This window comes from Crassostrea angulata, chromosome 2 (genome assembly GCF_025612915.1).
Source record: "Crassostrea angulata isolate pt1a10 chromosome 2, ASM2561291v2, whole genome shotgun sequence".
In the NCBI taxonomy this organism is placed as follows: domain Eukaryota; kingdom Metazoa; phylum Mollusca; class Bivalvia; order Ostreida; family Ostreidae; genus Magallana; species Magallana angulata.
In genome coordinates this window covers 30026468-30038220 of record NC_069112.1, presented here as the reverse complement: position 1 = coordinate 30038220, position 11753 = coordinate 30026468, and the positions used below count along the sequence as shown (strand labels likewise).

At 32.3% G+C, this 11753-nt stretch overlaps 1 pseudogene; it reads left to right on the top strand.

Annotated features, from left to right (window-relative positions):
- The first annotated feature begins 10582 nt into the window (after positions 1–10582).
- On the top strand, positions 10583–11559 carry LOC128174167 (GTPase IMAP family member 7-like; annotated as a pseudogene).
- The last annotated feature ends 194 nt before the right edge of the window (positions 11560–11753 follow it).

The window sequence follows — 11753 nt, the reverse complement described above, 5'->3', positions numbered from 1 at the left end:
GGTTTCTTCGCTTGAGCGTGGTTTACCAGATCTAAAAACCACTTAAACGTTGTACAGAACTTTAAGTTGTAACTGCATCTAAGTACATGGCACAAAAATAACACAGAGAGATCAGGATGTTGTTACAAGTATATACTGAATACTAATGTTAGATTTTAATAATGAAAAAAAAACCAGTTTAATTCTTGTCGTTTAAACGTAACGAATTACTATACGATTGTAATAGGTGCATATGTACTTTACGGGTAACATCACCACCAATAGTCGAACAATCGACTAAGTGGTAATGTGCCGCACTTTAAAAAAAAGGAATTCGACAGGGATAAATGATGGGAAAGAATGCGGGATATAATTCAACTATCACATGAAAATTGACGTAATTAGCTAAATTACCACTCTGTTTTTTCTATTCTCTCCTGCATTTAACAGCCAGCCATAATTGAAGGTAAATTTTTGGGAATAAAAAATAAAGTCACTAAATCGTAAATTTAAATCATCATTAAATAAAATATGTCAGTCAGATTGATGTTCAATCACAATGGTTAAAAAGACATTGCTTTGTGTTACTTTATTCATTTCGATATAGTTTTAGTGTTATATCACACTACATAATTATATTTGCATAATACTTGTTTGAATGTTTCTTTGAGTTTGCATTTTAATATACTGTCGAGCAGATTATACATTACTTAACAGCTCATTCTGGTTAACAGTTATGTTATCTATAAATTCAAAAGTATTATTTATCAACGATTAAGAAATAAAATACGAGATTCCGTAAATGTTTCAAGATGACCTCCGAGGACAAGACATGTTCTCGAAAAGAAAAACCACGTTGATAGCAGCATTGATTCTTTTTTTTTTAGAAATGGTTAAGTAATACACATCCTTTTTACTGGAACTTAGACGTGAAATCGGCATCAATCAAAAAGATACGTTCTGAAGTCATACCCATAATTATTGTTACATTAATATGTGTTATTCAACTATAGTTCGTGGTAAATTAAAGAATGATGGCCGAGGCATTGCCCTTAAATCTGCCATACAGGTACCTGTGGTAGAATTGGTAATATCATTCAAAATTGTAAAAAAAAAAAAAAAAAAAAACATTAATGTGAATACGTTAAACGAGTTAACATCATCCTTACGCAGGTAAACATATACCTTCGTCCATTAGAATTCCAGTTGGATATATTTATCGGGCAAAAAGAGATTTTAAAACTCTCCCTACATTTTGGGGGTTAAATTTTATTCATTCTAGATAATTTCAACGGTTTTCTTTCCAAGATAAAATGAACTTTTTAAAATTGATTTATATTATATCTTATAATTACATGCATATGAATATAACCAAATATTAATAATATCGTTGAATTTTTTTTCCAATATAACAATCTCTCAAATCTACAAACTTGAAACTAGTGTTTTTAAAATATTACACGTTTTGTTTTTCACCTTCCCCTGCCCCATTTTTATAATGTTACAAAGCGTGAAATTAATTTACTTGTGAAATAAGTAAAAAGTTTTCTGACCCAGCGTTTATCACTTTTGTTCTTCAATTTTATTAACGCTCCTTTTACAACCCATGTACTATATAAAGGGGCATGGTCACGATTCTGGTCAAAATCTTTTTGTTCTGTTTTTATTTTTTACAATGCTTTTGCAAGGCATTTCTACTGATCAGAAAGATTTGAGAGTCAGTAGTTAAATTATAAACAAGATATAGAGCTTACAATTCTTTGTCATGTAAACAAGACTCGTGCCTTGTTTTTGTTTACAATATACCATGCAGTAAAAATATTTTTCAAGCTTATTTGTTCTCTTCTTATTGATTTTAAGCATAACTAAACAGTTCCAAACGTTAAACACATTCATCTTAGATTTAAATTTGGAATTTTCACTTTTCGCAAAAGCTTTGTTTACATAGCAAAGAATTGTAAGCTTTATGACTCGCTTATAACTCAACAAATGACACTCAAAATTCTTGTTGCATGTTAGAAATGCATCACTGACACATTGTCAACATGAACATCGGAAAAAAAAACTTTTTGACCGAAATCGTGACCATGCCTTTTTAAGCTGTTGTATAAATAATATGTTTGTTCAATTGCTACTTTTTTTTTTATTATCGATCCGTAATTTTTGATAAACAATACACCTAGTGCGTACAAATAGTTTCATTTGACATAGAAGTCATTTTGATGCTAGTTAAATCACTTCGAGGGTTTATGATGAATAATCGTTAAATATACTGGATACAAATTTTTTCTTCAAGCTAAAATTTATATCTGCTTAATCATTTTGAACATAAATAAACAGTTTCGAGCGTTTTCACATTCATTTTAGGTCTAAACCTAGACTTTTCTTGACAAGATTCAACATATAAACAAAACATTATCTTAGCTTTGTGTACATTAGACTTATGAACTTGGTATCTTGTGTTTAAGTGACACCCAAGCTGTGGTTGACTATTAGAAGAATTAATTAAATCCACTGTAAACATTAGATACAGAAAAATGAATTTTAACCAAAATCATGTATGATATATTGTACCAAAAGGACCCGAAACTGATGGAGCTTAATTCTACGGTTACCGCTTTTGATCCTATTTCTAAATGTACCAAGTTATCCCTTGCCGGAAGATGTTTAGTTAGTGCATGTGGGTTTTTTTACAAGTATATATTTTTGTTTTTTGTTTCACTAAAACTGTTTGATGAACTCTGCACTCAGAAATGTTTATTCATTATCGCGTTTTATTAATTGGATTTTTACTTTCGCTTTACTATGCAATAAACATCCTATTTCACAACATACAGTGGTAAGTTCTCTTATCCTCAAAATGAAATCGTCGCATTAATTATCCTTGAATTTGACATATTAACGCAAAATAATGTCACAATGATTGTTATTTTTTTTAGATATTTTAGAACTCTAAACTGGTGTTTTCCGATTCAAGGACAGATCAATGTACATGTACATTGTGTTAGAAAGAGGAATGAATTGCGTTGCATGATATCAGCGAGGACGAGGTATTTTATAATGTCTCATTATTATTCGGCTACTTCAAAACCTCCCTAAGAGTCAAATGTTTTAAAATATCTGCCTACAAAAGTTCGTTACATGTCTTTTTTTCTTGCTTTTTGTTATTAATAAAATTTAGATTGCTATCAAAACTTCATGGTTTGTCTTATTGTTTGTTTTTATAGAGGAAAAAAAAAAACAGTACATGTAGCAACAGACTTGCGCTATAAACCTCAGTTATACATTACATAAGGTTACTGTTGGGCTATCTAGTTTAGAGTTATGTTACTTCTTCGGTCTTTTCCAAGATTTCATTAGCGTTATTTTACACTTACAAATTTACCCATATGTACTGGTAAATAAAAATGGTTGTACATTTGCAGGATATGATTTGTCAGGTACTTGTATATATACGCAGAAACATGTGCATGTATAAGATATCAACACTACGGAACAATTAGAGGCCTTTCCATCTTTCACAATGATTAAAAAAATTCCCGGAAATGTTGATAATTATTGAGTAATTAGTGAAAATCAATTTACGGTATCGATTCGAGAACACTGAGCTTTGTAGGCGATTGTGTTGCCACTACGCTATTTTGCTTGTTATTTGATGGAAGGTAAAATTTGTTAGGTTGTGTAGTCAACTAGGATGATGATAAAAAGAAGAGATGGAGCGTTCTTCTGTCCATCTAAATTTGATAGCCAATGTTGAGAAACCTTTAGAATAGATAGGGGCTTAGCGATTGGTGGAAAAGACAGTATTTGTTCATCAGTTTATTAATAAAAATCAGTGCTGCTTGTAAACAATGTGGTCGGGTAGCGTTGACTAAGAAATCAACAGGCAAGGTCAAACTCTTGTCGCGAGCGGCTATTTGAAGATGTTGGAAGACCACGTCGGTTTAACTGACACGCATTCTCCTGCTGATTTGAAATGCACGTGCTCAGAAATCTATCACTGTCATGCATTTGTGGATTACAAGTACGGAAAATCGGAACTGAATTAAGGCCTGTCATGTTTTTCAGCCAAGTCGGGAACTAAACAAAATGAAAGAAAATGTAAACTAAATTCATATAAAATCGGGGTCTGGGAAAGAAGAGTTATATTTCGTAGAACTTCAACACAAGTCGTCACAGGTTGCTGATAGAAATGTAAACACAGATTTTTGGTGAAATTTGAGCATGGATTTATTAGATACAAATATCGAAGCGTTGAAATTTCGTTTCTTGGGATGATGGTTCGATGCCACTGGAGTGGATAACTTTCTTCAATATGATAATAGATGACTCCCTCTTTATTTGAAACTATTGTGTTAAAAAAAAATGTGTGAACTTATCGTTGAAATGTTTTAAAACTAAATGCTAATAAAGTCCTTAATTATTTTTTATCGAATGTTAAATGATTTACGTATTTCCCTCTTCAGAAACGATGATTTGCATAACTCAGAATTATTTTAAAAGTAATGATTATAAGAGTGATTATGTTTTGTTTGAGCAATCTCAAAAGTAGTGTTTTGATTGCCAAAGTTGTTTTCGACATTTCCTAGTGACTAAAAAATTGCTCATGCGATATCAATATATATAGTTTGTATATTGATATGCGAATATTGTGAAACAACCTACTAGAATAGAATATTTAGAATATCGAAAAGAAAATTTTTAATGGGTCAAAGATTGGTATTTTTACTTTTTACCTTACACACAATTAAGGTTATATTCCTGTCTCCAGAACAGCACAGTAATAAGACTACAACTGGCCAAAACGCCTTCACAAAAACCATGAGTTCTACAGGTGATAATCCTAAGCAAGGATCTGACGGTCTGAATTCAGTATCTGATTCTGCAGAGCAGAAGAGGAGTTAGAGCTGCAAGCAGCTTCAGGAGACAAAGCATTATCGATAAAATGAAAGTTGTTTTGGACAAGGGCTGTTCATGTTTGGAGGAAACCTGGAGAGCGATTTCACTTTGCATGTCCTTGTATGTACAGCAGTCACTCCCTTACTCTGGCATTTCAGCCATGTTTTGGGGCTGTTTATCATACAATGGTGTGGGAATTTTTACCGGAGTTGAGGTGAATATTACTTCCGAGAAGTAAATTTCTGTTTTGGATTATTGAAAATATATGGAGAACAATTAAGATTCGTATAGAACACCGCTTACATGAAATCAAAAAAAAGACAGGACTTGATTAGCGTTGTTAGAGAAAAGAAAAGATTAAGGGCTGTAATAAAGGCAAAGGGATATGTTGCCGAGTACTGATAAGGTAAGAGAAATATCCTTCTTTTCATTTGAAAAAATAACAAATCTTCAAATTGTGAAAACGTTTTACTGACACGGTCGCCATTTTGCGCACTGTATTATGGCCAGGTACTATAGGTTGAGTGAAAATCAGGTAATTTAAAAGTACAACATCTTGGATATGAAGTTACCCTTTCGTACGACGGAGGTCTTTTTTTATAGTTTGTAGTTTCTAAAAAGTTTCTATTCATGTTTAAAGCTGAATACAGCTGGTACATAGGCACCGTCACACAAATACCTCGTATATAAATATTCCCATTTCGTTACACCCGATTGCACATCTGAAAATCGTGCCCAACATGTAGTGTTTCTTTCTTCGTTTTTGGATTGTTATGCATTTTATTCTTTTTTATGAACATATTACGCTCGTAAATAATGCATCGACCAGTCATTTTGATGTTAGTACTTTTTTGGTTTCAGAAAAGTGCGTAAAACACGATTAACACGGCAATATGTTCGTCCACACTGAGAGACCTCTACAGCGAATTACTTTCAATTGCTAAGACATGTGTGGCTTGTACAGCAAAACTCGGTTTTACCGAGTCATTTATTTTTCAAAAATATTATAATTATATTATTCAAATCTCCGTTTCTCAAGAAAAAAAATATATGTATCGTTTACCATCGATTAAAATTAGTACAAGGACAATATTTGCTTTTATTTTTTAAAAAGTAACAACGACAATGCATTAAACGTAAATGCATCAAATAATCAAAATTAGCAGGCACGTAGCATCGGAGGGCGGTGGGGTGTCAAGATTTTTTGGTTGAGTTTGGCCACCCACTTTCAAAAACGATGTTATGTGCCTGATTAGGTTAACATGTTTAAACTGGCTTTGTCTGTAATATTACATTGATCAAAATGCGCAGTTTTTCATACAGCCAAACAAACCTTTTGACGGGCTTACATCATCTTTAGATTGTAACCATGGATAATTAATTTCAAACAGAGAAAGGGCGTCGATATGAAATATTCTGTATTGATTGTTTCGTTACCTCATAGCTATTGTTGGGCTAAACTTGGTATAACGCAGTTAATTGAAGACTACCGCAGTGATTAAAGGTAAGTATATGTTCTTTATATATTTTGCTTAAGTTGATTTCATATTTGGCTTGTTTTGTTGCCTTTCTGTTTATTTCATATAAACTTATGATCTGGGCATGTGCAAACATTGGTAATAAAAAGCTGTAAATGCTTAAAACGAAACAACAGAACGTGGGTTGTTTTCTTAAATTGTAAAATAACAGACATAAGATGAGTTCAAACTAACTCATTTTTATCAACACACATCCATTATTATTTAAAACAAGGTAAACAAAATCCAATGTAGATCAATAGATCATGTATTCAAAGTTTTTTCTGAAATTTGTTTTTTTAAGTTTTCTGAAATAACTCGTTTTTATAGATTACAAGATTTAAAAAGACTGCTTTATGTGTATTACAAATCGGCCAAAGCAAACATATTGTCATTGATCCGGTACGTGTGATATTAAATGCTTGCTGTCTCTATATGAATTATGATGTCTAAAGTTCATGTAGATAGTTTAACTTTAAAATATCGAGAACAACTTTGGCAAACCAATCACAAATTTTGAGATTGCTAAAACAATGCGTTATTAACTAGGACAACCTTGTGCCTTACCAACCTTTCCAGCTATTAAATATGATATGCCAATGTTTTGATAAAAAAAATATTTGGAAGAAATATTCTAGCGGTTATTGCTCCTTAATTAACATATCGTCTGTAATAAAAGTTAAAACTGTTCGAAACATTGGTATCACTCTTTATTATTGAAATCACCGTTTCTCAAGAAGAAAATATATGTATCGTTTACCATCGATAAAAAGTAGTACAAGGACAATATTTGCTTTTTTTATAAAGTAACAACGACAATGCATTAAAAGTAAATGCATCAAATAATCAAAATTAGCAGGCACGTAGCATCGGAGGGGGGTTGGGTGTCAAGATTTTTTGGTTGAGTTTGGCCACCCACTTTCAAAAACGATGTTATGTGCCTGATTAGGTTAACATGTTTAAACTGGCTGTGTCTGTAATATTACATTGATCAAATTGCGCAGTTTTTCATACAGCCAAACAAACCTTTTGACGGAATTACATCATCTTTAGATTGTAACCATGGATAATTAATTTCAAACAGAGAAAGGGCGTCGATATGAAATATTCTGTATTGATTGCTTCGTTACCTCATAGCTATTGTTGGGCTAAACTTGGTATAACGCAGTTAATTGAAGACTACCGCAGTGATTAAAGGTAAGTATATGTTCTTTATATATTTTGCTAAAGTTGATTTCATATTTGGCTTGTTTTGTTGCCTTTCTGTTTATTTCATATAAACCTATGATCTGTGCATGTGCAAACATAGGTAATAAAAAGCTGTAAATGCTTAAAACGAAACAACAAAACGTGCGTTGTTTTCTTAAATTGTAAAATAACAGACATAAGAAGAGTTCAAACTAACTCATTTTTATCAACACAAATCCATTATTTTTTAAAACAAGGTAAACAAAATCCAATGTAGATCAATAGATCATGTATTCAAAGTTTTTCCTAGAGTTTTTTTTTGTAAATTTTCTGAAATAACTCATTTTTATAGATTATAAGATTTAAAAAGACTGCTTTATGTGTATTACAAATCGGCCAAAGCAAACATACATACTGTCATTGACCCGGTACATGTCATATTAAATGCTTGCTGTCTCTTTATGAATCATGATGTCTAAAGTTCATGTAGATAGTCTAACTTTAAAATATCGAAAACAACTTTTGCAATCCAATCACAAATTTTGAGAAACAATGCGTTATTAACTAGGACAACCTTGTACCATACCAACCTTTCCGGCTATTAAATATTATATGCCAATGTTTTGATAAAAAAAATATTTAGAAGAACAATTCTAGCAGTTATTGCTCCTTATTTACCATATTTTCTGTAATAAAAGTTAAAACTGTTCTAAACATTGGTATCACTCTTTATTATTCAAATCACCGTTTCTCAAGAAGGAAATATATGTATCGTTATTCATCGATAAAAGGTAGTGCAATGACAACATTTGCTTTTATTTTTTTTTTTGAAAAGTTTCTACGACAATGCATCAAACGTAAATGCATCAAATAATCAAAATTAGTAGGCACGTAGCATCGGAGGGGGGGGGGTGTCAAGATTTTTTGGTTGAGTTTGGCACCCATTTTCAAAAACTATGCTATGTGCCTGATTAGGTTAATATGTTTAAACTGGCTTTGTAATATATCATTGATCAAAATGCGCAGTTTTTAATACAGCCAAACAAACCTTTTGACGGGCTTACGTCACACACCCATCCAAACTTAGACCATACTCGTGTGTAACCTGTAGTAGGCGCATAAAGACTAGTGAACGGAGACTGCTTTCTTGAAATAAAGCTCTTCGAAAGTTTCTGTCCAAACGATTTGTGACTGACTTGAATGAAAGTGACGTAGTTTGTAATAAATGCAGGCAACTCTTTTACTATTCTCTGAAACAAGAATCCCAATACCTGGGACTCAATCGTAATTCTGACAAAGAAAGTGTTGCCCCACTGGAAATACGTACGACACTTCCTATTCCATCTACTGGATATCGACATGATGCTTGTGCAGTTTGTGAAAAGAAACCACGCAGACTTGTTTTCATTCCTAAACAGTCACGTCTTGATATGTTTGTACAACTTGGTGTTTCATGTTGACTCAGTAGTAAAAGATAAACATACATTTTTCCAATAGATAAAATATTCTAACTGGAATATACGGAAAAATTAAGTATACAATAAGTAAATGAGAGAATTCGAAATAGAGAGGGGGGGGGGTAAATAATCAAACTTTTGTTACTTGAATACGAGCATTTTATGGTGCAGCATAAACTTTCATGTGTAAACAAGTCGACTTTTTCATTCTCCCTGGACATCAAGAATAATTATTCAAATAGCAAAAGAATTAACTTGCTTTATGAAAAAAATTGTACGCACTATCATTTATTTTTTGATGATTGACGGTTATATAATGGAAATGAGATGCGTAATTGACGTTGTGTCGTATAGAACATCAAAACTAACGTAATGAATTCTAAACACCGCCTTTTAGCACTGAATCTGAGTTGTTAAACATGATCAGATATAAACAAGTTATATATCATTAGAAAGAGAAAATCTCAACTATGACTCATATAAACCTCATTGTCTTTCAAGATTCGGCCAAATTCCGTCAATAACGTCCCTTGTTCTTTATTATTACCTACACCTCCTTCAAATGTTGATAAACTTTTACCCACTGTTGCAGATAATCGTTGCTCATCATTTTGATTGGTACGCAAACAACTATATGCGGTTATTTTTTAAAATAATGTTAAGAAATATCGTTTTGTTTCTTCGAAACTCGGATAGTCTTCTAGAACTCCTTGTACTCGATATACCAACGTTTCTAAAACAAAAACTGAAGACAAGACTAATTTGACTTTTAATGCGTGGTGAAATTGTACAAAACACGTTTATATGTATCATAACATGCCATTACATACATGTATACACATATTTGTATCACCAGTGAAATGACTTCCATTTCACTTTTGATAACTTTTAGCATACATTTTCATAGTCTACATTATTTTACTTTATTCTTATCTTATATGTTCCAATACTTAGCAATTCTTAATGGACATCTAAAGCATCCCTTATTATTTATTTCTAAAGGTTAGCTAAACTGTTGTTTACTTCTTAACCCCTAGAATATTTGGTGATTTCACCGTAATTGTTAATCTCTATGCTTGTGGCTATAGTCCCAGCTCTTAGGTGTTACTTAAACCTTTTTACTTCCTGGCATCAAAGGATGGCACTGATATAAAGTAATTATTTGATTAGCCTTAACTGACAGCTTTATATAATTACCTCAAAAAATTGACAAAAAGGATTAAATCTTATAAATTAGGTGGACTTGAAGTATAGAAAGAGAGAGAAAAGAGTTAGCTTGGAGACTTCGGACTGAAAAGATGCATGTAGAGTGACACTAGAAAATCATGATAGAATTTTCAATAGTTTGTAACATGTAACACTACTGCTATTTTAGAATGTGTGTTACAAAAAATACACTTTTTTTTATTGATGCTCATTTAAACTAAAACTAAAAGATAGCATACATTGAACACATATAATAAAATTATCATTTATCATTGTTTGGTTATATTTTGAAAGCCACATTGTTTTTGATCATGGTACTAGCTCAATTTTTAGATGATGAATATAAGATATTTACTTGCAGGGTCTCTACCTAAAAGAAATATCACAAATGACATTCGCATTGTTCTTCTTGGCAAATCAGGGAGCGGTAAAAGCTCTACTGGTAATACAATATTGCAAAAAGATGTTTTCCCTGCTGCTCCCTCTGGATCGTCTATCACTTTTAATTGTACCTTGAGGCAGGCAAACCTCTTCAAACGAGACATCCTTGTAGTTGATACCCCTGGGTTATTCGACACAAGCAGCTCTAACGATGACGTCCTGAAAGAGGTTCTCAAATGTATTGTATTAACATCACCTGGACCACATTGCTTTGGTCTAGTGCTGTCCCTTCCGCGATTCACCGATGAAGATGAAAAAACCATTGATCATTTTGGTGATTTCTTCGGCAACAACGTATACCGTTATAGCATCATTGTCTTCACGGGAAAGGACAAGTTGGATCGTGAAAAAATGTCTTTTGAACAATACCTGGAAACCGTTCAGAACGTCTTAAAACAATAATTAGAAAGTGTAACAACCGTTTCATTGCCTTCAACAACTTAGCAAATTGGTCAAATCGAAAACAACAGGCTAAATCTCTTCTTAAGATGATCGATGACAATATTTCTGAAAATAATGGAAAATTTTACGCTAACGATATGTATTTAGAGGCTGAAAAAATTTTAAAACAGAGAGAAGAAGAGATCGAAAGGGAACGTGCACAAAAACGTGATAAAGAGATTGAAGAAATAATACGCCGATATGCAGAGGAAAAAGAACAGAGAGAGCAGGAAATTCATCGCGTGAACAGCGAACACAGTCAACTGATAGCTCCCCGGGAAGAAGCAAGACAGGAAGTGGAAGGGGGCGGTGGCTTTTTTGATGGGGTTGCTAACGTTTTAACAGAAGTAGGAAAACACTCTGTTAACTTTTTACTAAAAAGATTCTTTTAAATTTTAGAATGTGTTACAGATACATGTAGAACATGTAATAAAATTTGATTTTTTTTTTTTTAAATAGACAGTTTGTAGTTTTGGATTATGCATGTTTGCGCACAAAGTATTAAGTTACAGTGCTTTTTTCAGTAACTATATAATATAAAATACAAATAAAAATGATTTAATTTAAGAATATTAATTATTTGAATTTATTAGTTGTTCATATAAGTTATAAGTTTTATTCCTAA